This window comes from Lissotriton helveticus, chromosome 2_1 (genome assembly GCF_964261635.1).
Source record: "Lissotriton helveticus chromosome 2_1, aLisHel1.1, whole genome shotgun sequence".
Taxonomy (NCBI): domain Eukaryota; kingdom Metazoa; phylum Chordata; class Amphibia; order Caudata; family Salamandridae; genus Lissotriton; species Lissotriton helveticus.
In genome coordinates this window covers 1592554106-1592573609 of record NC_136059.1, presented here as the reverse complement: position 1 = coordinate 1592573609, position 19504 = coordinate 1592554106, and the positions used below count along the sequence as shown (strand labels likewise).

At 44.8% G+C, this 19504-nt stretch overlaps 1 protein-coding gene across 3 annotated transcripts in view; it reads left to right on the top strand.

Annotated features, from left to right (window-relative positions):
- The window catches only part of LOC144818798 (phospholipid-transporting ATPase ABCA1-like), a 3252877-nt gene that overhangs the window by 1850127 nt on the left and 1383246 nt on the right, over positions 1-19504 (top strand). The window lies entirely within an intron of this gene.

Here is a 19504-nt window from a genome sequence, read left to right as displayed (position 1 = left end):
TCGTAATTGATACAGGTATTCACACTCTATGGCGCAATCCCCAAACAGGCCGTGGATAACAAACCAGAAATGCAACTTCTGCAGCTCCTGCTCAACACCGGTGCAGTAGTACTCCCCCTATCCTCTCCTGAGTTGTGTTTAACACCAAAAATGCACAGGTATAGAGGCAGAGTCGTCAGCCCACCATGCGCGCCACAGCAGTACCACAGATGAATCCCTCAGCAGCCGTCACTCCAAGCGACTAGGCCCAAACTTGCTCATTGATAGACATAGTGCCAGCTACTGCCTCCAGCAGCAAAGGTGCACCACGAACCATCCAACCACAGCGTTATGAGGCACCACCAACCTTCACACCGTTTTCAAAGTGGGTAGCTGAAAGTTCAATACTGGCTCTGCAATCACTTCGACATAGTAGGTGCCGCCATTAACATTAGCGAGAAAATGGGACTGCCAGCTTCATTGTTGGCAGGGGTGCGCAGTGGCTCTTCAGTATAGCCCACGCTGTCACATGCACCACAGACCACAGGCAGAATGCACCATGAGGCCCCCCCAGTTCACAACATGCTTGCTAGACAGTCCTTGCTCCAGATGTGCTCAAATGCCCAAATCCGTAGTCCGGCTTCTACAGGATCGCCGCACTGCACATTCGATCAACTCACCACATTGCCGCTGATGTTGTGCACGATTCCAGCCAGGGCCGCACTGACCACCCACAGAACCAGGTATCGGCCCCCGACAGAGCTGCCTCCAGTGCCCGCAATGTCAGCGGGACATCCAGCCTCTCTTCAGCACCGGGGTTCACTGTAGTAGCGGCGAGGCAGCGCCACAACGATCCGTCTTGCTCGAGCCTCCACAGTTGCAGTTGCTCACCCCAGACAGAGCCACCTTTAACGCCCGCAATATCAGCAGGACTTCCAGCTCACTCCGGCTCCGGGGCTCACTGTATCAGCGGCAAGGCCGCGCCGCAACAGCCCGTCCGGCCTTCGCGTGCCTCCCCGCTGACAATCCACCGCTCACACTCAGGCCCCCACAGACGCTCACCTCGTACAATTTAGCTCCGTGCAGATCAGTATCGTATCAGCACTCCCCCGGTGCCTTCGCCAACTACCGCACTGCAGGCTTCACTCCGCAGATAGAACTGCTTCAGCACAGGTAGGCTTTCTCGGCACCCGCCTCAGCTCCCGAATGCCGCCATTTTATGTGCCGACCACGAGAGCCTGTATATCAGCTTTCCACAGAGGTAGCAGCTGCATAAACCACTGTATTCGATGCAGCAAGCAATGCAGATTCCAACACGCTGTGTCTCCAATGCAGATGGCTAGGAGAAGTACAGGATAATGTATGGATTGTGGCCCCAACCAGCAGAGCCGCACTAATGTGCGGCCATTTTGCTTCGGGCTCACTAGTGCCCCCCCACTGGTGAGAGTTTAGTACCAAAAATACAAAAATGTTAAAGATGAACTGTCCATAGCTAAGGAAGGAGTTATACTGTGAGGGGCAAGAATCCTGATTCCGCTGAGTCTGCGACACAAAATAATTGAAGTAGCTCACGAAGGACATTGTGGTACTGGTGCCACCCAACATGCTATCTGAGATAAGGTTTAATGTCCATATTTAAAGGAGAGGGTAGAAAAAGAACTCAGGGCCTGTCATCTATGCAAATGGCTTTCTACACTTACTACTCAACATACTCTTAACATGTCAGAACTCACTTAGAATGCATAAGAGAGAATAGTCATCGATTTTTTTGGTCCACTTGATAATGGGCTTCATCTGATGATAATTGTGGACGAGTACTCATGTTTTTCAATTATTGAATATCTGTCATCCCCATCTCACAAGCGAGCCACTGAGAGACTCGATGGCATCTTTGAAACATGGACATTCCAGCCGTTTTGAAGTCAGATAAGGCCTACCTTTGAATAGTCGAGAATCCAAGAATTTCATGGAGCATCTGTAGATAAAGCATCAGAAAAGTGCACCTTTACGAATGCAGGCCAACTGACTTGTTGAACGTTTTATGAGAACTGTTAGAAATGGGTTCTCTGGTTGGCTAAGGCTTGCGCCAAAGCTAGGCAGAGACCACCACTCTAGTTAGGGCAGGGGAGTTACACGGCAAAGATAACCCCTGCCACCCCCTTGGTAGCTTGGAATGTGCAGTCAGGCTTATCCTGGAGACAATGTGTAAAGCATTTGCGCACGCACAACACAACAACATCCAAGGTACACTACAAAAGGAACTCCACACAAGGTTATATAGAAAAATAGCCTTTGTATTCTCATAACACACTAGAATAGTAAACACATAACATACACTGTGCCAACTGGCACAGGCCATATTCACAAGGGATTATATACACATGACAGGGCCACCTGGGCCACCGTAAAACCAGTAAACACTGGTAATCACTGTACTTAGCATCAGTCTGTGACATAAACCACATTATGCACAGTCACCTCAGGCGCGAATTACATTCTGTGCCAACCTCACCAGCATAAAGACATTATGCAATCACCTCTCCAGTCTAAACACATTAGACCCTAACCTCCTCAGCATCACTCACATTAGGGGCATACATCACACAGTGAAACCTAATCTCACTAGCATAAACCATGATATGCTAAACCACCTCATAATCATAAACCATATTTAGAGGTATCAAACAGGGTGCGTAAAACATACTAAATGCATTACATTTCCTAGCACCACATCACATTAGCACATAAATCACATTAGGGTCTTGCGCCCTATAAATCTACCAGTCCCCCTGGCCAACTGGCCATCCAAGAAGGGGCTCAAATGCCCTGTGTCCACAAAGTCAGAGCTGCTGCCTGGACAGTGAAGGTCAAGGGTGCTCGACTGCGCAAACCTAAACGTTGCAGCTGCCCACTACTTGCTGGGCAGCTGAGAACCATAACCTGGGGGCCTAAACGATGCAGCTGGCACTAATTGCTGCACAGCTGGGGAAGTAAAAAGGCAGCATGGGCTCTCAGCGGGCTTCAAACAAATGTTCCCAAAGTTAGAGCCATCTGGCTCTGAAAACAAACATGCCCCCTGTCGTTGGGGCAGCCCTCTCACAAGCGGGGCCGCCCAGGCACCGACAATGCACCTCGATGTGGTCCCAGGCACGGGGACCAGCCCGGGCCCCTCTGGGGCTCTTTAAACAAAGATGTCACCTGTTGGAGCCCCACTGGGTTCCAGAAATAAGTAGGCTCACGTTGGAGCGGCCCGCTCCCCTGGTGGGACCGCCCAGACTCCCACTATGGGGAAAAGTATGGGCCCCTCTGGGACCTCTAGAAAGTAATCACAGGCCTCGTTGGATCCCTGCAGGCTGTAAGACAAAACATGTCCCACGCTGGAGCGGCCTACTGCATGCACGGGGCCGCTCTGACTCTGTGCCCACGGGCACTACATTCCTCCAGAGTCACCGTCCCCACGGAGCCCTACTCACCGGCTGTGTCCTTCTGTGGGCTCCTCTTCGCCCGGTCCCCTCCCTGGGACCGGGTCTCTTCACTGACGGCGGGCGGGGCTTTCACACTCACAAGAGCCTCACTGGGGGAACCGGCATCATTTCCTTCATGGCGCGGGGCTTCCCCTTTCTCCTGGGAGCCCTGCTCTGCCGCAACACGTTCTTCCCCCGGGCACAACGCGGCGTGGCACGGCTCCCCCCACAGAGGGAAGCGGAAATGGAATCCCCAAGCCCCACCCACAGTCAGGTGGCGCGGGCCTGACTTCTGGTTGTTGCGCGAGGGCCGCAGCGGTGATCTCTCGTTGTCTGCAAAATGAGGGGTGGACTCCCTCGTAATTAAAAACATACAGTGGTGTGGCACCTGTCTAATAAAGCGAAGTCACGGGTGGGCACCTGCGCACTAATAAAAAGGAAGCCAGCAAAGAGGCAGGGTGGGCACCTGCGCACTATAATCAAAATAAGCGGGTTGGGCACCCGCCAGGCTGGCATCACGGGGGAATCCCCAAGGTGGGGGTTCCCTCCCAATGGGGGGGCTGCAGCTCAGCGCTGCTCAGTCCCAGGCTCTCCCTCTCCTGGGTAAACGCACAGCGCGTCCACGGCGCAGGAAGGCTGGAGACAGTCTTGGCAAAGACAAAGAACAGGTAAAAGGTCCAGAAAGTCCTGGAAGCATCCAGGGGGCAAGTAGGGCCCAGGGGCCAGCACACAGGGCCTTCAGCAGGGAGGCAGCCCCCATGGTGGTCCCTCCTGGGCCCCTCCAGCATCAAGCCCCATCCTGTCAGGATCCAAGCAAGAACATTTTTACATGGGGTCACAGCCCCTTCGTATACCACATTTTCCTTTGTCTACAAGCTGCAGGCAATGGGAGAACCAGCTACAACTGGTTATGGGGAGCTCCTGAGCACTTTGTTTTGCTCAGCTCCTCTCTCCTATTCACAGGACAGGCCAGGGCCATTAGATGCACCACAGGAGGTGGAGCCAGAATTGTGGAGGCAAGGCACAGCCCTATTCAGGTCCCAGATGCAACTCCTCCCTCTCATCTACATGCAGATCTCCCTATTCACCACCGGGCAGACCCATCCTAGCTCCTGGAGCCAAGCACACCAGCCAGCCCCTGTCAATCACAAGCCAGACATACAATTCACATCAGGAAGGCAGACACTGCACACAGAAATGCCACCTTCTAAAAGTGGCACTTTCTCACTAGTCACAATCAATCTGCACACACCATTGCGCAGCATTTATTCTCACGAGTTCGCACATGCTAAATGCGCCCCATCTCTCCTCTCACACCAGGAACTACCAGGGACACACATATCTCCCATGCATTCCAATGGGAGGACAGGCCAGTCTCACCACACATACACAGAGAGTGCACGCATTTTACACTGGACCACAGTGCTATAGTGCGCAGAGGCCTAAAATCACAAACACTAGGTTACAGAACAAGGCTAGGAGAACACAAAAGGTTTCGGGTGTACCTGCCAAAAGGGCCAAGTCCAACAAGAATGCTAAAAAAAGCAGTACAGCGTGCAAGTCTCAAGAGGCTCTTGTTAAAAACTGTATTGAATTCCACCCTATGAGCCTATCATCACTCAAATACAAGCAAATGTCTTGTAACTTTTAATGTTAAGGAGAGAAATGACAACTAAGTGACCTCAATGGATCAACAAAAGAGAAGGAAATGAAAACACAACTCGTACAAAGTCTGTGCATAGGGAAGTGGTGTGTTGAACAGTGGAGTGGCATAGAGTAGAGAGACGTGTCATACACTGATGTGTGGTACGGTGTCTTAGTTTGAAGTGGCGTGGAGTGGTGAAGAGTGGAGTGGCAAGTTCTAGAGTTGAGTTGCATGTGTTAGAGTAAAGTGGCATGTGGAAGACTGGAGTGGCATGTCGTACAATGGAGTGGCGTGTCTTAGAGTTGAGTGTCATAGAGTGTCATACAGTAGACTGGATTGCTGTAGCATGGAGTGGGGTGTCAGAGAGTTGAGTACCGTGTCATAGAGTGGAGTGATATGTTGTACAGTGGAGAGGAGTGGCACGTTGTCTCGTAGAGCATTGTTTATAGAGATGTAGTGTGGAAATGGCTGTACAAATGTAAATGAAATGTGTCAGAAATGCAGAATACATGGTAAGGGGGCCCGTTTGGTAGTAGACCAACATTTTTGTGTAGTTTTAAAGTTATAGGGCATGATTTTCAAAGGTATATGTATACTTTTTTATAAGTTTATGATTATTCCCTATTCACAAAGGTATTTTATGAGCAGTATCATAAGACTGCAGAGGGTTCACACTTAAAAAGATAGGCCAGTCCTACTTTTTTATGTGTGGAGACTACTCAGACATGAATATACTATCCTTAAAATGCCTTTGTGATTAGAAAACTTTGATAAACTTACAGTAAAGTGTATGTTTATGTTTACCTTTGTGAATCACGCCCAAAAGGCACAGAAACTTAGTGTTTCATTTAAATACTTTATTTGAATTCTTTTAAAATCATAAAAGTACAATACAGTAAATCCCAAAACCTTAAAAATCTTTGTACAGATAAATATACCACAAAGATTAAAAATAAACCATAAAATATTACTGCACATAGCTGAAGTTTCTTTCTGGAATTAATCACCACCCAGTTCATAAGAACACTATTACACATGTTTACAGTTCTTTTCTGGCATTAATCACTGCCCACGGGTAGCTTAACATAGTGCACCATATATTTATGGTGGGCAGGGCTTGTAGAAGAAGATATGCAGGTCAACATTGTAAAAAATTTAAGAGACCTCAACACTGGAAGGATGTAATGCTTCCTCTGGCTGGTAAACATTTTACAGAAGATGACATGCATAGTACTCTGAGTTGACATGTGATCACTTGGGCATCATATATTACAGGGAAGCTAATTAGCCAATGGAAAGTATTCATTCTAAGATGAATGTTAGACCTGGCATCTTTGGCATGAATTTCCCTGTCTTTTTTGCTTCTGGACTGTTTTTGACTGTGTGCAGCATTTAGTTTTTGTGGTTTTAAGACTCTGGTCAATTTACCACTGCTGACCAGTGCTAACCTGCAAGTGCTCAATCTGTAAATTGTATCTGTAATTGGTCATCCATGATTGGCATATTTGATTTACTGGTAAGTCCCTAGAAAAGTGCGCTGTGTGTGTCCAGCAACCATGTCTCAGACCTGTCACTGCAGTGTCTGTGTGGGCAGTTTAAAACTGCCATGTTCACCTGGCAAGTGCACCCCTTGCCAGGCCCAAACATTCCCTTACTTCATGTAAGGCACCCCTAAGGTAGGCCCAATGTAGCCCCATGAGACAGCTGTGAGGGTTATATTCAGTACAGATGGAAGGCGCTCTGCCTATAGTAAACGTTACAGTGTAGGAGGAAAATAATGTTTGTAGCGTGGTGCGTGAAGAGCGAACGGGATAACCCAAACCGTTCAAGGAAAATCAAAGACTTTCAATAATGAGAAAACAGCAAAGCTCTCGCAACCACAAGGCAGTAAATAGCATGAAACACAGTAATGACAATAAAGTGAAGAACAACAGCAGATCTTGTATTTTCAAAATTCCCAAAGACGTTTTATTTGGATCCACATTCAGCCGACACGTGTTTCGTCGTGTTCTAAAGTGGAGTCAACACGACTCTTCAGGGCTGGTAAAGACCCAGGCATCTATCGGTTAATACAAAATGTTGATGTTGTGGAGCGGTGAATCCTGTGTATGAATCGAAAGAAGATCACAGAGTAAGTAATCCAAAAATACTCAGATCCGGGTTGGGAATACGACTAGGTTATGACGTAGGCGCTCACTGAAGCGCATAGGTGGAAGCATAAAGAGACTAGACACGTGTACGTGTCAGATTCTACCGGGAGGGGATCCAAATTGCAAGGACTAGAGTAGTTTGATTGCTTTTTAAAACACAAGCGGTACGCTTAGATTTGGCATCCCTCCTCTGTGTGTTCCCGGTCGCCGTGTTCCGATAGATGCCTGGGTCTTTACCAGCCCTGAAGAGTCGTGTTGACTCCACTTTAGAACATGACGAAACACGTGTCGGCTGAATGTGGATCCAAATAAAACGTCTTTGGGAATTTTGAAAATACAAGATCTGCTGTTGTTCTTCACTTTATTGTCATTACTGTGTTTCATGCTATTTACTGCCTTGTGGTTGCGAGAGCTTTGCTGTTTTCTCAATGTAGCCCCATGGGCAGGGTGCATTATAACTGAAATGAAGGACAAGTGCTGGGGTATTTTACATGTCCTGATTGTGAAATACTGCAAATTGTATTTTTTACTATTGCAAGGGCTTTCTCTCCGATAGGGTGTCATTGGAGTTGCCTTGTAAGTGTAACTTCCAATTGGGAAGAGATAGAGCTTTGCAGTTTGGGGTACTTGAACTCACAATTTAAAAATTAATCTTTTAGTGAAGTTGGTTTTAAAGCTTCATGTTTGAAAATGTTACTTTTAGAAAGTGTAAAAAGAACTAATGATGGACGGAATGCTAAACAATGCAAACATTCACCCCCAGTCTCAAAGATCTGGGTTTAATGTATTTATTTTTTTGCACACCAAGCCACCCTTGTTTGGACCTGGCTATATGCAAATCAGTATCAACCTTGCTCCTCATGGGAAAAGTCCCTCCCGAACTGCCACAGCAGATCCTCCCTGGACCCGAAATAAACATCTTGGGACCAGTTTTGGGGTATCACCCCTCATCAGCCAGGCTAGCTTGAATCCAGTGACTCAGTGAGCATGGGACCCTTGCACGGACATACCCTTCCCACTTAGGGCGATAAAAGCAAAAAGAATAAATGATGGACGGAATACAGAACAATGCAAACATTCACCCCCCAGTCACAAAAATCTGAGTTTAATCCATCATTTTTTTGCACAGCACACCATCCCAGTTTAGACCAGGCATATGCAAATCAGCCTTGACCATGTTTTTATGGGAAACTCCAGCCCAAACTGCTGAGTGAGGTCCTCCCTGGACCAGAAACAAGTTTCCTGGGACCAGTTTCGGGGTATCACCCCTCATCAGCCAGACTAGCTTGAATCGAGTGGCACAGTGAGCCCGGGTCTGGAGTCTGGGCATACCTGGAGTACTTAGGGCAAGAAATAAAAAGACACACAAATGATGGACGGAATGTAGAACAAATCAAACATTCACCCGCAGTCAAGAGATCTGAGCTAAATCCATCATTCCTTTGCTCACCATGCCACCCCAGTTTAGACCCAGCCATATGCAAATCAGTCTTAACTTCGCTCCTCATGGAAACAGTCCAACCCAAGGTACCAAGTAATGTCCTCCCTGGACCAGAAACAAGCATTCTGGGACCAGTTTCGGGGTATCACTCCATCATGAGCCAGAATAGCTGGAATCCAGTGGCACAGCGAGCAAGGGACCCACATCTGAGAGTACCCTTCCCACTTAAGGTGACAAAAGGAAAAATAACTAAATTAATCAATTGTTCTTTTTGCCTGTGTCACAATAAGTGGGACCTGGTAGTTCCTTGACTAGTAACTGCTGCATCTTCTCTAGGCACTTTCTGGACATAAATATGGTAGCGTTGGCACTCCAACCTCAGATCACATCTGTACTGTAGAGAGGACCAAAGTAGGACCGCCCTGCTGATCCTTGGACTTGGCAAAGAGCGGCTACACCAAAGACTGAACCACACCTCCTGCTCCTGGGCTAACAAAGATAGGACTGTGCCTGTGGTGTCCTGCTTGTGGAAAAGCTGACCTCTAAGCCAACCCAGAAAGGTTGAACTCCGAGAGTCAGTTGGCAAACTTACTGTTACAACTCCAGTTCCACAAAATCTGAAGAAATCTAACTTGGCTAATCAGAAGCCACCATCACTTGAGCACCAACGTTCAGTCTGGGGGACAGAGTCTCAAAGCTCAAACGTTTCATCAGAGTCTGTCAAACCCGGGGGAGTAATGTCGGGCACTCAAAAAAGGACACTAGCCTTAACCAGAGGGAACTACTGGTTTTGTTGTGAACGGAGATCAGTAGTCTAGTTACAACTGGACTTTTACTGGACCCACAAGGACTTCAAGGGATGTGACCCCTGTGGCTGAAGTTGCCCTGAAAAACTGTGGATCAAGGAGTAGCCCCAGAAAGCCCCCCCAATCGACCACACAGAATCCTCAGTACCCCACAGCAATTTGTATCCCTTGAAGTAGGACCCCTACGTTGAAGTCTGTGGTGGTTCACCCATATAACCTGGAACAGGACTTGAGACTGCTTAGGTGAAAATGTAACTGTTCCTAAAACATCCTTGTCGCCCTCCTTCACCTGCTCTCTGACAGAGTTGGTTACGCAAAGCAGGCCGGAGTACACAAACACATCTTTATAAAAGTTTTACTAAGTTTCCTAAGTTTCCGCAAACTGGAGTAGTTGCTAATACTTGTTTACATTGAATCAAATGTAGTGATTTATATTTCACTTAAAAATCTATATATCTGTAACTCTCTAGTGGATTTTGTTTGTTTTGGTGTCTAAAAAAAACATAAAAATATGATCTCTTTTTATAAATTGGTGTCAGTTTTTTTGTGTTGTGTGACTTTCTCATTCCGGTAATGCTTTGCACTTGTTCTTTTGTTGGAGCCTAACACACCATATAATATACACTTTCCTTACATTTCAGTTTAGGAGCAAATGTTAAATTCTATTCCAGACCCAACCTCAGACCTGTAAAAGTCGAAAAATTAATTTGCCAAATGAGCCAACTAAGTGCCTTTCATAATTATCTTCATCCCCCTTTCTTAGAGCAAGGGTGGGGTTGTCGTAGAGAAATACAAAGAGATCAGTTTCACGTGCTCATCTATTAACAGTTTCAGCAACTGCTTCAGCCAATGGAGTTAGGTCAGTGTGCCAAAATAGTCCTCACTTTGGAACATTACTTAGTTTGCCCGAGGTAAAGGGAGGCAGCATGTTCCTTTGAGCTATACATGCTGAATAGGCTCTTGCTCATTCAAACAACATTTCAGCAAATCTTTAGTCTTATCCTGCTCACAGCAAGCAAAACAAATATCTCTTCTTGAAAGCATAAGGGAAGTTTTAATTAATAATCCAGTCGAGCTAATTGAGTCCATAAGGAGGTTTTCAGAAGCAACATGTTGCAGTATTGCAGTGGTGCAAATGAAAAAATTCAGTTGAGAGGAATTTGGACACTGGAATCATTTTAGTGTTGCAGATACCTGCATTGGTGTACACAATTGGGGATAGATGTGAAAGAAGTAGGCCTCTAACTCAGTGCAAGCTCTCCTACCCAATTAGAAAGAAAAGATTTAGGAAAGGGGATCTGTTAAGTTACATTAAAGACAAGGTCCTTTGAGTATCATAGGTATGCACGTCCAAGGGCTCCTCAGCAATCACAGCCAAAAGACTTTCCCCAGATGAATCACTGAAGCCCCTAAGGCAGGGGTCTTCAAACTGTGGGGCGCGACCCCCAGGGGGCCGTGGAGTGATGTGAAGGGGGTCACGCCTTCACTTTCACACTTCTGCCCTGGCCTCCAGGGCTTCAGCTTCCCTCCTCCCCCATCCTGTGTCTCAGCCCGGGCTGCTGCAGTGAAGCTCGCACTCCTGGGGGCTCGGCTGGGCAGTGTCTGGAGTCTTATCTCCGGCATGCCTGAGTTTTTCACAGGTCTTTAAAGACCATTAGCATATTTATATGCCTTTGTTAACTGGGTACCAAAGCTTAGTTTTTTTTATGGTTCCAGTACCCCCTGGGCCCCCACTATAGCCTATTCCTTACATTTGTATTTTTACACTTAGTGCTGTAGTGTGTGAATGCAGTTAATGAAAATGAATATAAAGTTGGTTTGCCAAAATAAACATGTCTGCTGTGTGTTGTTTAAAGAGCTTGCAGAGACCTGCTCTTGACACTAAATAGAGTTATAAATAAAAAAGTATGTATTAATTAGTTATGTGACTTTTCTGTCTTTATTCTCTTTAATTATCAGTCATGGATCATTGAGGCATCCCTAGAACGCAATTAAAAGTGCTTTCTATTTATATTTGCTGTTCTAAATATTCACAGATAAGTGCAAAAAATACAGCTTTAGGTGACTGCTTATTTCTAGGCCATCAAAATAATGAGCTGGTAACCCTAATCATTAGACTGGAATTTTGATGCAGGATCAGCACATTATTTATTTCCTCCACCCTCAATCCCTGATTAAAGCCATTATAGCAATAGTTTAACTTCTGAAACCCTAAGCTTCAAGTTTCTAGGAATGCACCCTGCTTTCAGACTACTCACTTCTCATTCTCGCCTTCACTTTCACATTCACCCTGCACTCCCAGCAATCACAATGCACTCACACTGATCACAATGCGCTCACACTGATCGCCATGCACACACAGCGATCGCCATGCACTCACAGTGATCACAATGCACTCACAGAGATCACAATGCACTCACATTGATCACAATGCACTCACACTGATCACAATGCACTCACTCTGATCACCATGCACTCACAGCAATCACAATGCACTCACACTGATCACCATGCACTCACATTATTCACCCGCTCACCCTGCACTCACACTGATCACCATGCACTCACACTGATCACCATGCACTCACACCGATCACCATGCACTCACACCATTCATCCGCTCACCCTGCACTCACAGTGATCACAATGCACTCACACTGATCACCATGCACTCACAACATTCATCCACTCACCCTGCACTCACAGTGATCACAATGCACGCACACTGATCACCATGCACTCACACCATTCACCCGCTTATCCTGCACTTACAGTAATCACAATGCACTCACACTGATCACCATGCACTCACACCATTCACCCGCTCAAACTGCACTCACAGTGATCATAATGCACTCACAGTGATCACAATGCACTCACACTGATCACCATGCACTCACAACATTCACCCGCTCACCCTGCTCTCACAGTGATCACTCTGCACTAAAAATGAGCTTGCATTGTTCACTCTGTAGCTCATCCTGCAGTCACACGAGCACACTTCTCACCCTGCACTCATGTGACACTTCCTTCACCTGTCCCCCCTCACTGCTCAATCTGTAGCTCACTCAAACAAGGCCATCACTAACCATGCACTAATTCGTCCCACTCTGCACTTACAGCCAAACCCAAATTCATATGGTCACCTCACTCACCCTGTAGTCACTTCTTTTACCCTACTCTCACACTGTTGCATTGCTCACCGTGCAGTCACATGGACACTCTTGTCACCCACACAGTGCAGAAGGTTAAAGTGCCTGGTACAAAGAAGATGTACCATGCACACCACAGAACTGAGTGTGAGTAAACTATGAGTAGCGCTAAAAAAAATGAAATGTTTGTCAGACAGGTGCTATAGAGAGATGAGGTGTATTGTTGGTGAGTGGTAGTGAGGGAATTCATGGAGAAGGTGGAAAGACTGTTGCACTGTGTGCGACCAGTGCATGGGCCATCCCTGGCATGGAGTGTTAACCCCCCCTCCCCTCCCCCGAAGTTCGGGTCTAGTGGATCCCCTGCTTCTGCCTATTATTATTTACATTTGTAGTGCACTACTGTTACCAAAAGGTGTCCTGGGGCTAATAACCATCTGTCTGCAATGTGAGAGAGGGATCCAGGGTTGGGAGAGGAGAGAAGAGAGGGATGGAAGGAAGGGGGTGAGAGGAAAGGGGAATGGGTAAACTGCTTAACTATGCACAAGACCGCCACAGTTTGAAGGGACCCTTGCTGCTCCCGGCCATGGCCAGGTGAGCTTCTAATGTGGTAGCTTGTATTCCTGCGGAGTGGGAGGCCCTTCACAGAGGTTGACTAGACATCTTTCTGATATTAATTGCTGTATTTTGGTTACAAACTGGTACTGATAGGGTGAAATCTTTCCTCAGAGTTACTGTGTTTAAAAGATTTCAAAATAATAAAGCAATGCTACCCCAAAATACTCAGCATCACAGAACATTATTTACATTTTCTACTCACACAATTTAGTCAAGCATGTCGCATAATTTGGTCCTCACCTTCCTCAATATTCCAGTAGCCCTGCCTAGAGGTTTAGAATTTTTTGTCAGGAGGGGGTCCTTACGCTGCAAAATGTTGACAGGGGGGTCTCGGCATCCAAAAGTTTGAAGACCTCTGCCCTAAGGCAATGGTAAAAACCTGGGAAACCCATAATGCTCCTGTCGAATGTATTCATTTTGTGCCTTGACCTTGCCATCACTCTACGAAGAACACAGATTTCTTATTATTTAAACCTCTTGAGAAGTGGAAAAGGTAATCTAAAATTCAACCCATCAATCACAGCAAACTTTTATTCATTTTGGTAAGCTCCTCTGATTTGGATTTAGTGGAGTTTGCTTCAAACAAAAGTAGTAACATAGCCTGTGTGAAATTTCACTCAAAGTTTGTGGCACCCGCTATCCAGGAAGCATACTCAATACTACGGGCCTCATTTATGAGTTTAGCCGTAGGGAAGCGCAGCAGGCCTTGCTGCGCTTCCCTATGACAAAAGAAAAGCGCAGGGATGTGCCGTATTTTACAGCGCATTCCTGTCCTTTTCCCCTGTGCCGGTGCACAATGGGCTGCCTGCGCCAATGCAGGCACCTTTGCACAATGGTGCGAGGGTGCCTGCGTTGCGGGGATGATTATTTTTGTACAGGAAGGGAAACCTTTCTCTGCAAAAATAATAACAAGAGGCTTTTCCTCTTTCTATGTGTGCTGCAGAATGCAGCACACATAGAAAAATGAAAAACGAGGAGAAATAAAGTTATTTCTCCCTGTGCTTTTGGCACTGCCTCAGATTTACAATTTCTCATAAATCTGGGGCAGTGTCAAAAGGCCATGGATGTTGCTGGGACGCCCCCAGCAACACCCACTGGACGCCCCTTTAACACAGAACACTGTGTTCAAGGGACTGATATTTATCAGGCAGCATTAAGCCGAAAAAAGTGGCTTAGTGCTGCCTGATAAATATCACGCAGGCTTCTGCGCCACAGAACACTAGTCTAGCTCCCTAATTTGCTTGTACGTTTACATCCCGCCTAGAATAGCACTTTTTGCAGATGACCTGAAACCTGGTAAATGATTTGTGCAAATTATGTTGTCTTTTCTTAGACTCAAAATTATTTTTGCAGGCAATTTTAATTTAAAAATGCAACTCCACCAGTCAAATGTTGAATTCTATGATTTATTAGATATAAATGATATGCAGTTTGTGGCTGCTGATTGAGGGAAAATGTTGAGATATCTGCTCAGGTATCACTTGTTAGGCAACATAATGTAATCAATTTTAGTGAACGCCTTCCAGGTGCTAGCCCTGCGGAAACCACGTTTAGGTTCAGCAACTCCAAAGCACGAATAGATTACACTTATATTTCATTTGAACAACACAGATTGATTGATGATTCGAAAGTTGCTTACCTTGGCACAAGTTATCACTAGGCTATGATGTGGAATTATGGGGGGCATATATCAAACAGGGTACACTTCTCCATTAGCGGCAGAAGTTATCTACAACAGAAGGATCATATTTTCAATATCTGAGGATAATTTACATTCTTTGTTCAAGATTAGGACACTTGAGTTTCTGCTGGTTATATCAGGTCCCAGTGATATTAAATGGTTTGTTCACCTTATAAAAAGCATTTTGCTTAGAATAAAGACAATCTACTATTGTTGGTACATTTATGCAAGAAATAAAGCTAGGGTCACCTCTGAGTGGGTTGACGAGGATTGTACATTAGAAAGAAGATTAGCCAATAAGATCTGATGTAAAGTAGTGAAAAATAGGAGTACAAAAGTTATTCAAGAATTAAAAGTGACAAAATGAAAATAGTTCTCTGTAATGATTGGTAAAAAATGAATTTTTTTGAGTGAAATTGGGCTGAAATGCAGGACGCCATTCCCAAGAAAAAGCAAACAAACTTTGACGCTTGGTCAATACCACGTGAACGACATCACCTGGTCACCTTGTGGCTCCGATAAGTGAAGGGTAGTGGGTTGAATTCATATCAGCTGGTATAAAGGCTCTGCATAGGGAACCACCTTTTCCCATCTTGGGAATATTGAACAAGCAGAGGCTTCTAAATTCTTGTCCTCGTTGGAAGTTGGTACTGTAGTGGAGTAATATGAAAGTTTCGTGAGCAAGTGGTGTGGATGGCCTACCAGTAGTCTTATTTAAAAATGACCTCCTTTGGGGTCGTCTTTAAGTGGGTATTCCTGGCAGGGTTATTCCCAAGTCCCTATTCATGGTGGGGGTCTATCCCTAAATTGTATAATTCGTTGGGAGAAAATGGCAAGCACAGTCTTTTAAAGAGACCTTTTAACTTTACATCTATTTCAAAGATCTAGGTTTTGAGAGTCGAACGGGGGTTGTTACCTTTGGATTTGGTAGCATTCTCATGCACCTTACGTTTATTCTTTTCTCTCAAAAAGAGTGTGTGCAGTGATTACATCTCTACTCAAATGCTGTGGGACATTGAAACCGTTCAGACAATATCCCAAGCTGTAATTGTAGGTCTAATTCCACTCTAGGCGTTGATATAACGAAAATTGACAGCAGGTTTTGGTGGCTAAGATAAAGGGGCTCTTAAATGAGGGGGCTGGAGAACTTTTCCTGGAAAGAGATAGAACGTATCTATTACTGAAAAAAAATGTTTTTGCACTCTCCTGAATATTTTGGCGAAGAAAGGGTGTTTCCCTATTTGACCCGAATTTCTGGCAAAGGGATACCAGAACTGAATTCTAGCCATTTCTGCATAACACTCGATCCAATATGGAGAATCCCAGGTCTAAAAGCAAGGATACGTTCAAACAATGACTGCTGCGTTTGTGAACTGGTAATTAAATACAGCATAATTCCTCTGTTTTAGACTGCCTATTATTTTAAATGAGAAGAAAAATATATATTCACCTTATTTTGAAGAGTTATGGTATAACTTTGCGTAGGGAAGCCCTAGTTAGCCTATCCTATGTGGAAAGGTTTGATGAAGCCGTGGCCCTCCCTAGATCCATTGATTTAATTCAGAGGAAGTATTTTATGAGTAACAATGAAATCGCTTTTTATGACCTTTACTGTAACTCATAGGATGTTTTTAAGTCAATAGATTACTGCTTTTTTGGTATTCTTAAATTTGATTCTAAAAGATGTCAGATTAGTGGAACACCTTCACAGTTTGAAAACAGCTATTGTAATCGCGGATTTGTTTTCAGCCCATGAGTTTTCTCAGATTGCTTTTAGAATGTACATTTTTATTATGTATTTCTATAAGACAATTTCTTGGAAATACATGTACATATCATAAGAAGTATACCAGGGTAATATGGAGCAATACAACACAGAATTGATACCTTACACATCAAATTCTGCATTTATGGGAATATAGTGGATACATTGAGACACATTTTTACCTGCCAAAATTATTTATGGACCATTGCATGGGGTACGGTGTTTCTCCCACATCTTTTAATTCCGATCCTTTCGTTTGCATAGAATTTTCTCTTTTGTGATAATCACGGAACTGAAATATGTATGATTACATTCCACGGTGATGTACGATACACATCTGTTTAGCTAGCAGGCTTGGTCCTTTAATTAATTTCTATTGATGATAACATTTATCATTGTTGCCAGTTTGCATGTTGTTCTTGTTGCTTTGATGATGGCTAATGCTACTAGAATAACCTGGTTAAGTATCAGCAGCTACCGGGGTTAAATAATGTTTATAATACTCATAGGTCTGTGAAAGCGTGATAACTACCTGTCCTTAATTCTATAAGAATCTAGCTGTGGCATTACAAGCAACCTGTGAAAGGGAAAAAAAATCATTGATACTCTGTAGCAATGTACATTATGTTAATACTTCAACATTGTATTGTTTCCGTTATGAAATATCTATTTTTGTTTTGCATCATTGTCTTTTGTATATTTATATCGCACATACACTATTTTTAAGTTTGTGTAACAGGCTTGCAAATGTCAATGAATTAATTACTGTTTATTAAAATAAAAAATATTTTTTTTTATAATCAAGACTTTTTTCTTGAACATTCATTGATAGATAGCATGGATGCAGAAGGTCATCTATATATGATTGGCATTTGCTTACGCCAAATCTGAACTGGGGTTTGCAACTCTAGAAATTGCACTCACAGCTTCTATAGTCAAAATTCATAGCAAAACTATCTCAAGGAGTGTTGGTCCGTCCCTTGAAATCTACAACATTGCGGCCGTAGGTGCAGTCCTGTGCAGTTGTGAAGTATGGAGATTTGCTAACTCCCAAATTCTTACCACAGTTGATAAGATCGCTTTTAGGATAAGTATCAAAAACCTTGATGACACCACTATGTTTTGAAATGTGCATTATTCAGAAAGTTGAGGGCAGAATGCTTGTATATTGGCACCCATTGTAGTCAACAGTAGCGCTAAGCTAATACTGCATGGCAGTGGCATATCCTCTGCTAAGGTGGAGGAGTGTCGCCCCACTAAGAAAGGAAAACCAAAATGATAATAATGCGATGTTATTATCATTTTATTCTTCCCTGCTGTGCAGGGGAGGAGTGGTAGGCACACTAAAGTGCGCATGATGCTTCAACTGGCCAACTCGGGCCGGCCAAACAGTCATGCGCTCTTTAGCGTGTTCTCCATGCAGGCTGCGTTACAGTGTGCATGGAGAACATGCCTAGGCCCCCAGTCCCCCTCTGCAGAGTTGTGATTGGTTTAGGGGGGAATCACAACACTGCATTGCAGCGTTGTGATGGGCTCAGGGGAGCATGACTGGTCCCTGTTTGGTGGAGGAGAGAGACGTGAGGCTGAGTGGTGAGGAGGTAATTGATTTTTTTATTTTTCCAATGATGCCTCCTTACCCTGTTGTTCACCCCCCCTATCTATGTCTATGGAAATGTGTAATTACCCAAACAACTGTAAACATTTGCGGTTCCCTGGAAAGGAAATTCTTAGATGTAAAACCATTTCATTGCTATGAGCCTAAGGCACAAATATTGTTGATCTCCGACGACAACCACTACGCCTTGTAAGGATGTTTTTATTTGTCTTTTATATATCTTGTACTTTTATGATCTTGGAGATCGAAATAAAGTTATTATGTTGATGAAAGTTGGCATTTCTTGGTGTTCCCATAGTAAAGTATGAAGCTCAAGCCACTACATTTTATCACTGTGCAAATACTGTGATGGGCAGTGGGTGAATGGGATGTTTTATGCACACCTTGCTTCAAATTCAGAGACCTTCAAGGTTTGCCCCCATCGGTAAGCATGGCATGCTATGTGTCATTCTGGGTGACTTAGTCATGGTTTAAAACGAGCATGATCTGTTGTCTGTGTACCCGGAGGTTTGTACCTAAAAGGAGATGAAACAATGTCACACTTTAAGAAATATTTCTATTTTGATTCACGGTTAAATCATGGCCCATAGACAACACAATTCCTACATATGGCAGCAGCGGCCGGTGCAGGTAAGCACGTGGTGCACTGGGTCAGGGCGGGCACTGCAGCAGGGATGTCAACAGACGATGGTTTAGGAGTTCTTCACTTATTTACTTTTCCCTATTCCGTCATCTCTCGACATCTGCTGTGCCCCGCCCCACCGCACTTACCAGCATCACCCACTGCTGATGTATGAGCTACTCGGATACAAGCATCACCATCACAATCAGTGCACTGCTGTGCAGACAAACAGAATGTAGCTTGAAGACCATATAACCTCTGCATGGTTTGTGGCTAGGTAATCCTCCTTCTGTGGATTGGCATTCCTGGCGCAGTCATCCCTCCACCCCAGTCCACTATCTGTTTATAATCTCGAAAATATCAACTTGATTTGAAGTTAGCTCTGAAACTTAGCTATGCAGCAACATGTTATGCATAGTGCTGGCTTTATAGTCGTGGCTTTGGATGTCTCAGGAACGCTGTCAAAAGAACAGCCCCCAAGACGTGGCGGCCTAGTAAATGCATCCCATCTAGCACCTGCGTTGCATGAGAACGAGGATGTGCAGACAGCCAATGCAATTTTCTACTTT